The sequence below is a fragment of the Natator depressus genome, chromosome 12 (genome assembly GCF_965152275.1).
Source record: "Natator depressus isolate rNatDep1 chromosome 12, rNatDep2.hap1, whole genome shotgun sequence".
NCBI lineage: Eukaryota > Metazoa > Chordata > Testudines > Cheloniidae > Natator > Natator depressus.
In genome coordinates this window covers 1587078-1599253 of record NC_134245.1, presented here as the reverse complement: position 1 = coordinate 1599253, position 12176 = coordinate 1587078, and the positions used below count along the sequence as shown (strand labels likewise).

The 12176-nt window shown below is 50.6% G+C and overlaps 1 protein-coding gene across 1 annotated transcript in view; it reads right to left on the bottom strand.

Moving 5' to 3' along the window:
* FA2H (fatty acid 2-hydroxylase) overlaps window positions 1-706 on the bottom strand; it is a 79683-nt gene extending 78977 nt beyond the window's left edge. The window contains exon 1 of the mRNA XM_074968316.1: window positions 594-706. The gene's annotated coding sequence lies outside the window, so the exon portion shown is untranslated. The remainder of the gene's footprint in view (window positions 1-593) is intronic.
* Between the last annotated feature and the right edge of the window lie 11470 nt (window positions 707-12176).

Genomic DNA, 12176 nt, shown 5'->3' with positions numbered 1-12176 from the left:
CGCAGGCTGCGGGGGGGGGCGCAGGGGGCAGGGACAGGGGGCGCCGGGCAGGGACGGGTGCAGGCTGGGGGGCGCGGCGCAGGGGGCAGGGACGGGGGAGCGCGCGGGGGGGCGCAGGGGGCAGGGCGCGCCGGGTGCAGGGACGGGGGCGCAGGGGGCAGGGACGGGGGGCGCCGGGCAGGGACAGGTGCAGGCTGGTGGGGGCCGCAGGGGGCAGGGACGGGGGAGCGCGCAGGGTGGGCGCCGGGCACGGATAGGTGCAGGCTGGGGGGGGGGCGCAGGGGGCAGGGAGCGGGCAGGGTCGGGGGGGGCGCAGGGTGGGCGCCGGGCACGGACAGGTGCAGGCTGGGGGGGGCGCAGGGGGCAGGGACGGGGGAGCGCGCAGGGTGGGCGCCGGGCACGGATAGGTGCAGGCTGGGGGGGGGGCGCAGGGGGCAGGGAGCGGGCAGGGTCGGGGGGGGCGCAGGGTGGGCGCCGGGCACGGACAGGTGCAGGCTGGGGGGGGCGCAGGGGGCAGGGACGGGGGAGCGCGCAGGGGGCAGGGCGCGCAGGGGGCAGCGGGCCGGGGCCGGGGCCGGGGCCGGGGCCGGTACCTGCGGGGCGGGCGCCGGGCGCAGCTCGCCCAGGTAGTACTGCTCCAGCCAGCGGCGCGCGTTGCGCGAGTGCCGGTGCGGCGGCCCCTCCAGCGCGGCGCTCACGTCCCCGCCCGCCCGCTCCCGCAGCAGCTGCTCGCCGCCCGGGTGCAGCCGCACGAAGCCGCTGAGGTCGTAGAGGCGGCGGCCCCGCAGCACCAGGCAGGCGCCCTGGGCGCAGCGCTGCCGCAGCTCGGCCGGGCTGTAGGTGCGGGGCGGCGGGGCCATGGCGGGTCGGGTCGGGTCGGGACGCTCCAGCTCCGCTCCTCGGGGCACCCGCAGTCGCCAGCCCGGCACCTGCTCGTTTCCATACCATGCATAGGCATGAGCGCCGCCACGCCCCCAAGCGGCGCCTCAGGGACATTCAGCAGGCGCGCGGGGCTCTGATTGGGGGCTGGGGCGGCGGGCGGGGTGAGAGCGGCCAGGTGCGGGCGGGGCCCTGAGCCAGACCCGCCTCTCCCGGGGGCAGCCGGGGGAAGGGAGGGAGCCAGGTGCTGGGTGCAGCTGAGTGTTATTAACAACGCCCAGCCCCCCGCTAGCGGCAAAGCACGTCACACAGGTGGGCAGGAGCGGTAGCCCCATTTTACAGAGGGGAAACTGAGGCACGGAGTGGGGGCTGTGGCTTGCCCTAGGTCACCCGGCAGGGAACGGGGCACAAAGCGCAGCTCTCCTGCCTGCCAGTCCGGCGCGCTCCTCCCGAGACACACGCTGCCTCCCTCGCCTGGGTTATGGACAAGATGACCCACCCACAGAGGACAGGAGAGCTGCCTCGAGGGGGGTTGGACACCCAGAAGAGGGTGTGAAGCCACTTCGAGGTTTTGGAGAATCTAGAAAGGGAACACGTGACTGTTATTAGTAATAATTACCCATTATAGTTAATAATTAGCCCTATTCACTATACAATCCAGCTTGGTTTTTAACTGTGCGTGTCACCTTCCAGGAAACTACATTAGCAAGGAACCCAGGGCCCTCCCCAAAGTGCAGGTTAGCTACAGCTAGGTTGAGAATACAATGGGCCGGATCCTTGGCCCCTTTGCACTGCTTTGGGGGCCCAAAGCAGCATGAAACCTTGCCTGAGAATCTGGCTGAGGATGCTCAGGGGACCCCAGTACAGGGGGTGTTTTGGGGATGAAGCATGGCTAGAAGAGGTTGCATTCAGACAATCCCCAGCTTCCATAATGGGGGCTGTTGCAGACAGCCATAAATTAGAGCAGCCTTGAGGCTGCTTATGATGGTAGCTGAACTGGACCTTGGCAAGCTTGGCCTGGGGTATCAGGGGAAAGCAATGATAGTGTAAAACCACCTTCTCCTCCCTTGGGTCCTGCACTGAGCCTGACACAAAGATCTGGGCCATTTTCATTATCAATTGTTTGTATTGTGGTAGTATGCAGGAGCCCAGTCAGAGACCATGACCCTGTTGTGCTAGGCGCTGTACAAACAAACACAGCCTGCACACCAGCTGCCTCACCCTTGTCAAGCTTTTTGTGAGCAGCATCCCAGCCAAGGGGAGTTTTAAGGAGGGATTTGAAGGAGCACAGTGAGGGAGCTTGGCGGATGGTTGCAGAGAGCACCTCCCACACCTAAAGGGCAGTATGGGACACAGCACAAGGGTGCTTGTTGGAAAATGTAACAAGTAGACAGTGAAGGCTGGTGTCATGGGCTGGTCAGAGGTAGGAGTCATTGTTCCCCTAGTGTATGAGAAATAATACATAGGGTGGGGACAAGGCGCAAAGAGCCATAGCATGCATAACAGATGATAATGGTGCGAGGAAGAGTTTGGAGCACAGAGGCACACAAAAAAGGGAAGGGGATACTGAGACACGGGTGAGGTGGGGTTGTGCTTTCCCCCAAAGAGAAGAACATGAAACTCTGTGTGACACAGATTTCCTATTAGTTACTTTACTGTGCTGATAAATATCTTTGTGACTGAAGTACCTTTCTCTGAAAAATTAGCATTGGAAAATTAGCATGTGCAGAATAAGGAAACACTGGCTGCTCAGTGAACAAGGAGAGGGGGACAGACCCAGGCCTATGGGACAGCACAGGAGAAGACCAGAGGAATGGAATGGGGAGAAGATGAGGAAAGGAGTGGTTAGGCAGGAAGGTGATGGGGATGGGGGCTATGGCTAGTTGCGCATGTCCTCATGTTTTTGAACTCCACCAAAGGCTTTTAAGCAAAGTAAGCCACCATGGGATAAGAGGGGAAGTCCTTTCATGGTTTAAAAGATAGGAAATAAATGGTCAGTTTTCACAAGGGAGAAAGGTAAATAGCGGGGTCCCCCAGGGATCAGTATTGGGACCAATGAGGTTCAACATATTCATAAATGATCAGGAAAAAGGTGAGGTGGCACCCAAAAAAGCCAACAACAACAACCCAACAGTGCAGTGGCAAAGCGTTACAAAGGGATCTCACAAAACTGGGTGACTGAGCAACAAAATAGCAGATGAAATTCATTGTTGACAAATGCAAAGTAATGCACATTGGAAAACATTATCTCAACTGTTCGTACAAAATGATGGGGTCTAAATTAACTGTTACCACTCAGGAAAGAGATCTTGGAGTCATCATGTATAATTCTCTGAAAACATCTGCTTAAAGTGCAGCGGCAGTCAAAAAAGCTAACACTGTTAGGAACCATTAGACAGAAAATATCACGTCACTATATAAATCACTGGTATGCCCATACGTTGAATACTGCATGCAGTTCTGGTCACCCTGTCTCAAAAAAGATATAATGGAAAAAAGTACAGAGAAGGGCAACAAAAATGATGAGGGGGATGGATCAGCTTCCATGTGAGAAGAGTTTAATAAGACTGGGACTGTTCAGGTTGGAAAAGAGATGACTAAGGGGGATATGATAGAGGTCTATAAAATCATGAATGGGGAAGAGAAAGTGAATAGGGAAGTGTTATTTACCCCTTCACTTCACACATGAAGCAGGGGTCACCCAATGAAATTAACAGGCAGCAGGTTTAGAACAAACATAAGGAAGAACTTCTTCCCACATCGCACAGTCAGGCTGTGGAACTCATTGCCAGGGGATGTTGTAAACGTTAAAAGTGTAACTAGCTTCAAAAGAATTAATTATGTTCATGGAGGATAGAGCCATCCATGGCTATTAGCTGAGATAGTCAGGGACATAACCCCATGCTCTAGGTGTTCCTAAACCTCTGATTGCTAGAAGCTGGGGCTGGATGAAACAGGTTGGATCACTCAATAAAGTGCTTTGTTTTGTTCATTCCCTCTAGGGCACCTGGCATCAGCCACTGTCAGAAGACAGAACACTGGGCTGGATGGACCAGTATGGCTGTGCTTATGTTCATATGTTTATATTCTTATGTGTACTGCTAACAGATGTACCTCACACTTGCACAGAGTGTCCAAAATGCCATGCTGGGCATTGGTACACGCTGTGTACACACTTATGTCTGCCTCCACACTGCCCCTCCTTGGTACGTGATGTTAGTTCTAGCATTTCCACAGGAGACACTCTAGGAATCGCCTTCCTGCGCATTGCTGGTACTGCATGCTGCCTTCACACATCTGACAATGGCAGGTCCCACTCCTCTCTCCCATCTGCCAAACTGGGTGGAAGATGTGGAGCAAGTCCATGATCCTGTGGCTCTTCTCCTGCTTCTGAGACAAATGTCCACGTGGTGCAGTGCTGCGTACTGAACGGAATAAGTCATGCTCTCAGGCAGTCACTAGTGCAGCTGGTGGCTGAATGCTTTCAGGTCCAGCCTGCCGCCATAGCCCCAGCTCCTCTCTGGGAACACATACCTTCTCCTTCTTTTCCTCCTCCTCCTCCTCCACCGCCAGCTGCTGCCCATGCTGCTGTTGAGCCAGTGGCTCAAACCCTGCTCTCTGTGCCAGGGAGGAGCCTGCTAGATGCCCAGTGCAGCATCCTTGACCAGCACCTGAAAACTCTTGCAGGGGACCCCCCCAGAGCATGCAGGAGGGGAACAGTGAGCCCAAGCCAGTCCCTGTGCAACCCAGCCTGTGTCTGGCCCTCAAACTCCATGCAGCTGACAATTCCCACTTGTCCCCCTCCCCCACAATATTCCACAGCCATTCCCCTGGGCCAGGTCGAGGGGAAGGGGAAGGGCAAGGAGCTGGGTCCACAGACGTGAATGTTTGTACATTTCACAGGGTATTTGACTCATTTTTTGTTTATTTCCAGTTCCTGTTGAACTGTTCTAGTTCTGTCCCCCATGATTCCCTTTAAATAAAAGTTACTGGTCATTTAAATTGTGAGTGCGATCAATGGGATGTTTGCCACATGGTTTGAATGGGTCGGCAGGATTTACAGCTCATGACAGTGATTTCTGTAACTGTCCGATGCCATACAAATGCAATGAATTCTCTCTCTCTTCCACATCCTTTTTTCCTTCCCGCACCCCCCAGCCATTCCCAATCTTAAAAAAAAAATCAACAACAAAACCATGGTTCATGACAACGAGCTAAGTTTGTAAATATCTATTGCGGTCCACAGCAGCAGAATGCAGAGCAAAAGTGACATGTACATGTACGTCTTCATGCCTTTGTAAACAATGCAAGTGACAACATAAAGAAAGAAAACAAAAGTAAAAAATTTATAGTGCAGAATGCAGACATCTGACCCTGAGCTGTGCTTTAACAACTCCTCATCGGGGCACTGGAACAGGGGGGCCAAGGGTCCATGGCCCTTCCACTTTTGAAAGTGGATGGGCCTCATACCTCCACTTTTTGCCATGGGCCTGGCCCCCTGCTCCCCCTCTTCCCTCTGAGGCCCCACCCCTTAGCCAGGCCAGAAGCTGGAGCCTGGTCCAGGGAGCCTGGGCAGCTGTGGGGAGCCACGGACCCTCCTCCTGCCCGGGGTGGGAGGACCAAGAGCAGTCCATGTCCTTGCCCCCCGTACCCCAGCCCAGAGCAGGTGGAAGGTCTGCAGCTCCCCACAGCTGCCTGGGTGGCTCTTACCATGGCCTGACTGTGGGTCTTCAGCCCCCACCCTCAGGTCAGGCCAGAAACCAGAGCCAGGTCAGGGTAAGAGCCATGAAGAATCTGTCACCCCTGCCTCTCTTCCTCCATCCTCAACAAGCATTTATTGTTTGCAATCTTGGAAGTCCTGTGGGCACTGGCGGCAGAAAAGAGTGGGAAGAAGGAATGTGCAAAGCCCTTCCCAAACCTTACTGACCTGTTTTCAGGTACTTTGCCAATGATTGGTGCTCACCAAAAAGCACCCTTAAACAGAGCTGTTAGCATGTAACAAAAACATTTCCACACCCCTATCTGTCATCTAGCACCTCACCATGGAAGCCCCACAGGGTATCATCAAACTACAACTCATACTCAATCAGAACTCCATCTGGAAAGAAATCTTTCCTGAACCCCCTCTTCTCACCTTCAGACAACCCCCCAGCCTCTCCAAGCTTCTCATCAGAAGCAAGCTCTCCACAGACCAGGACACACCAACTCAAAGCTGCACCAGACCCTGCCAGAATAACAGATGCAAAACCTGCAAACATATCTCCACGGCTACAATGATCAACAGGTTACACCCTGAGCCCTAGGAACTGGGTAAGGTGGCATACTTAAATTAACCAGCTTATGCCCTGAGTCCTAGGAACTGGGTAAGGGAGCATACTTAAATTAACCAGGTTACACCCTGAGCCCTAGGAACTCAGTAAGGGAGCATACTTAAATTAATCAGGTTATGCCCTGAGTCCTAGGAACTGGGTAAGGGAACGTACTTAAATTAACCAGGTTACGTCCTGAGTCCTAGGAACTGGGTAAGGTTAGATTCTTTTTGCACAGAGCTCTAAGAACTGGGAAAGGGTGGGAGTGTGTAAATTAACCGGGATACACCCTGAGCCCACGGAAGGGAAAGGTGGGTGCCCTAGAGTGTGTGGGTAACACCAAGGACATACCTTTGCAATCCCAGCAGCATTCAACACATCTGTTCCATGCGAGCCCACTGGATCTTCATTCACCTTCTCGGTCAGCCGTCTTCGGTGTCTCAAATATTCCATCCAGTATCTGGTACTGCACCATGAACATTTGTCCTGTGAGCAGGAGCAGAGCCACATTGTCAGGAACTAGCTCCAAGTCTTCCGCCTGTTAGTATATAGGCTTGTTTGTCAACCTGATACACAATTTTGTGTTTGACTTTTTAATACTCTTGTATCTTATACCAATATGTGTGAAGAACAATGAACAAAGACACCATGTGTTGCATTTCCCACAACCAGATGGGGCTTTTAGTAAAATGGGAAGAGATAAGGGATAGAGCAGTTAAAGTGTTACATGGCTGATGGGAGTGTAATATATGAGCATACACTGAAAGGCTGTCTGGCTTCTTTCTCAAGCCAAGGTCAAGCAACCAGTTAGGAGGGGCAAGGGGACATGGGGGGAGGCATAAGAAACACTAAAAGCCAAAGAAAAGCCTGGCCTTGGCCAGAGCACAACCTCACTCCTTACGCCTCCCATGGGATACAAAAGAGGTGGGATGAAGACCCTAGACTCATGACCCTCCCAAATGGAACATGACCATAAGTTGTAAAGGATGTGACTAGGAGTGTGCACTGCAGGTATATTTGCACCTGCTAAGAAGGAGAAGGTGGGACTAGGGAAGGGGGAATAGGGACTAGGGAAGGGGGAACAGAGACACAGGCAAGGCTCTGTGGCTTCAGAGCTGGGAAGGGGGACACGGGGTAATCGCTCTGCAGCATCAGAGCTGGGAACGGAACACTAGGAAATAGACTCTGCCGGTGTTTAGAGCTATGAATATGTTTGCTTGGCTAAAGCCACCTGAAGGGAAGGCGGCGGGTCAGGGAGGGGGAGTCCAAACTGAGACAGGAGTCCAGTCTGAAAAGAAATATAACTGGAACTCTGAACCACAGAAACTTTGCAAGCTGCCTAAAATAACATTTAGGGTAAGAAATTGGGGTTTGTATCCTGTTTTTTAAGTATATTGAGCTTAGCTTGCGTACTTTGTTTTATTTTCTCAGAAATCTGCTTTGTTCTGTCTGTTATCTCTGATATTCACTTAAAATTCACCTTTTGTAGTTAATAAACTTATTTCTTTTTTATAATGAAACCCCATTTATGCAATTTCTAACTGGGGGTGGCGTGGAAGAAGTTGTGCATATCTCCCTCCACACTGAGGTTAGGGGGCAAATTTCATAAAACTTTTGGGTTTGTACCCCTTAAAGGGAGTGGGAACCAGAGTGTTGGGTCAAGCCCCTAAGGCTGAATCTTTCCAGAGTGGATCTCTGTCTCTCTGTGCAGCTGGGTGTGGCCCCGCCTGTGTGTTTGGCTGGAAGAGGCTTAATAGCCTAGCTGAGCAAAACAGGTAAAGAGGGTGCCCGATCTGGCATAACAGGCTGGCTCAATGGTATCTCAGCACATCAGGTGATACCCAGTGGTGAGCTGGAGCCAGTTCGCGTTAACCAGTTGTTAACCTATGCAGGTTCTGAGGGGGGCAGTCATAGAATCATAGAATATCAGAGTTGGAAGGGACCTCAGGAGGTCATCTAGTCCAACCCCCTGCTCAAAGCAGGACCAACCCCAACTAAATCATCCCAGCCAGGGCTTTGTCAAACCTGACCTTAAAAACTTCAAGAGAAGGAGATTCCACCACCTCCCTAGGTAACGCATTCCAGTGTTTCACCACCCTCCTAGTGAAAAAGGTTTTCCTAATATCCAACCTAAACCTCCCCCACTGCAACTTGAGACCATTACCCCTTGTCCTGTCCTCTTCTACCACTGAGAACAGTCTTTGGAACCCCCTTTCAGGTAGTTGAAAGCAGCTATCAAATCCCCCCTCATTCTTCTCTTCTGCAGACTAAACAATCCCAGTTCCCTCAGCCTCTCCTCATAACTCATGTGTTCCAGTCCCCTCATCATTTTTGTTGCCCTCTGCTGGACTCTCTCCAACTTTTCCACATCCTTCTTGTAGTGCGGGGCCCAAAACTGGACACAGTACTCCAGATGAGGCCTCACCAATGTCGAACAGAGGGGAAGGATCACGTCCCTCGATCTGCTGGCAATGCCCCTACTTATACATCCCAAAATGCCATTGGCCTTCTTGGCAACAAGGGCACACTGTTGACTCATATCCAGCTTCTCGTCCACTGTAATCCCTAGGTCCTTTTCTGCAGAACTGCTGCCGAGCCATTCGGTCTCTAGTCTATAGCGGTGCATGGGATTCTTCTGTCCTAAGTCAGGGGCAGAAAGTGGGTGGGGGTTGGATAGGGGGCAGGGACAGGCTGTTTGGGGGGGCACAGCCTTCCCTACCTGGCCCCCTATATAATTTTGCAACCCCAATGTGGCCCTAGGGCCAAAAAGTTTGCCGTTTTATTAACAGGGGTCGCACTTGCCTCGTTCATTATGTTGATATGCATTTAATAAAGCAATACTTTGTTTCTATTGTAATAAACATGTAAAAATGTTTTTTATTTTCTTGATTGTTAAGTATGACTCCCAATGACTCAATGCATTGACACTTCTTATGGAGAAAGGTACAAAAAACACATACTGTGGCACATCCCTTAAATCAGAACTTTTTATAGGTTGTTAAGATTTTGGCAGCTCATCACTGGTGATACCCCAAAGGGCCCAAACCCATCACAGGTGGAACAAAGCTAGAAGGGCGTGTTACAGATGGTGAAAAGAGAAGAAGGCAGACGAGCTATCTAGGTGAGTGACAACCTAACAAGTCACACGTTTCCCTTGCTTCTGAAAAGCTACATCATTTTTTTACATCAGTCTTCACCACCCCAGACCAGCTCTTTTCTGCCAACAAAGGTGATGTGCTCTCTGAGATTGCAGGGACAGAAGAAGAGGTGCTGGAGCAAACTGATCATTTAAATTCTAATAAGTTGCCAGGCCCAGATGGTTGAGCCAAGAGCTGTGAAGGAGCTCAAGAATGAAGTAGCTGAGCTGCTATCAAAAATATACCACCTCTTATTACAAAGAACCACCATTCCAGAGGACTGGAGGGTAGCAAGTGTCCCTGTGTTTTAAAATGTGATCTGGGGAATTATAAATCAGTAAGACCTTCCATCTACAACTGGCAAATTGATTGAGATGACAGTTAAAAACACAGTAACAAACCACCTTGAGTCAACAGTGTGCCGTTGTTGCCAAGAAGGCCAATGGCATTTTGGGATGTATAAGTAGGGGCATTGCATTGCCAGCAGATCGAGGGACGTGATCGTTCCCCTCTATTCGACATTGGTGAGGCCTCATCTGGAGTACTCTGTCCAGTTTTGGGCCCCACACTTCAAGAAGGATGTGGAAAAATTGGAAAGAGTCCAGCGAAGGGCAACAAAAATGATGAGGGGACTGGAACACATGACTTATGAGGAGAGGCTGAGGGAACTGGGATTGTTTAGTCTGCGGAAGAGAAGAATGAGGGGGGATTTGATAGCTGCTTTCAAGTACCTGAAAGGGGGTTCCAAAGAGGCTGGATCTAGACTGTTCTCAGTGGTAGCAGATGACAGGACAAGGAGTAATGGTTTCAAGTTGCAGTGGGGGAGGTTTAGGTTGGATATTAGGAAAAACTTTTTCACTAGGAAGGTAGTGAAACACTGGAATGCGTTACCTAGGGAGGTGGTGGAATCTCCTTCCTTAGAAGTTTTTAAGGTCAGATTGGTCCTGCTTTGAGCAGGGGGTTGGACTAGATGACCTCCTGAGGTCCCTTCCAACCCTGATATTCTATGATTCTATGACCTGGAAGATCATCATCCAACATGGTCTAACCAGCGTAGTTTCTACCAAGTAAAATGCATTGCACTATTCTTGTAAATTTCTTTGAATGTGTCAGTAAATTAGCAGATAAAGTGGAACTGGTTGACAGAAACTGCTCAGACTCTCTTCTTTTAGTGTCCACTCCACAGAATTTAGTCATGGCCCCTCCACCAACACCTGCACAGTGTAACACAACAATTCTACTATCTATGACCCTATTTAGAACATAAGCAAGGCCATACTGGGTCAGACCAAAGGTCCATCTAGCCCAATATCCTGTCTTCCAACAGTGGCCAATGCCAGGTGCCCCAGAGGGAATGAATAGAACAAGTAATCGTCAAGTGATCCTTTTTATTGTCTTCAGCCCCTGTTCATCAAAGCCCTGAGAGGAAATCTCCCTTCCTTGGGATGTCCTTCTGTCTGAGCCGAGCTAGCCTAGCCTAACCCTGCCTTGTCCTGTCCTCTCCCCCCTCCCCTCTAACACTTCCTTCCTGCCTTTTTTCAGGCTAACTAGTTGATGGGCCTGTTTGTTCCTTACCTCACCCAGCTTCCCCATCTGATTAGCTAATTCCTCCCTAGTTCCTTAACCAACCATCTCTGGGGAAAACAAATGAGGCTACTGTCAAGGTTCCTTCCCCACTCTGAACTCTAGGGTACAGATGTGGGGACCTGCATGAAAAACCCCCTAAGCTTATCTTTACCAGCTTAAGTTAAAACTTCCCCAAGGTACAAACTATTTTACCTTTTGTCCCTGGACCTTATTGCTGCCACCACCAAGCGTCTAACAAAAATAACAGGGAAAGAGCCCACTTGGAAAAGTCTTTCCCCCCAAAATCCCTCCAAGCCCTACACCCCGTTTCCTGGGGAAGGCTTGATAAAAATCCTCACCAATTTGCATAGGTGAACACAGACCCAAACCCTTGGATCTTAAGAACAATGAAAAAGCAATCAGGTTCTTAAAAGAAGAATTTTAATAGAAGAAAAAGTAAAAGAATCACCTCTGTAAAATCATGATGGTAAATACCTTACAGGGTAATCAGATTCAAAACATAGAGAATCCCTCTAGGCAAAACCTTAAGTTACAAAAAGACACAAAAACAGGAATATACATTCCATTCAGCACAGCTTATTTTATCAGCCATTTAAACAAAACAGAATCTAATGCATATCTAACTAGATTGCTTATTAGCCCTTTACAGGAGTTCTGACCTGCATTCCTGCTCTGGTCCCGGCAAAAACATCACACAGGCAGAGAGACCCTTTGTTTCCCCCACCCAGCTTTGAAAGCATCTTGTCTCCTCATTGGTCATTTTGGTCAGGTGACAGCGAGGTTATCTTAGCTTCTTAATCCTTTACATGTGAATGGGTTTTTCCTCTGGCCAGGAGGGATTTAAAGGTGTTTACCCTTCCCTTTATATTTATGACAACTACAATGATCAGAGTACTAGGCCACAGCACTTTGTCCCAGTGTCTCATAACACAAGACATTCAATGAAATTTGGCCAAGTCACGAGCCTCTGAAAAGCTCACTTTGCACATGCTTCGTAGAGACTTGTCAGAGTCTGGCACCTAAATTCTCTGACGATTCCATCTACTCTGAGCATGCTCTAGCCCTGGGATGCAGGGGCTGAGCAGGACTTTTCCTGAAATTGCTTGTCTCCGCTGTTGGGCACAGGAACTAAGAGCTGACACTGTCTCTTCTGTGCTCACACTCCCCCTCGCCTCCTGCTGGTTCCAAGGCCATGTGGAGGAGAAAGAAGAAGCACTCTGACTGGAATGGGGAGCCAGGCCTGTGGGAATGGTGAGTAGGGAGA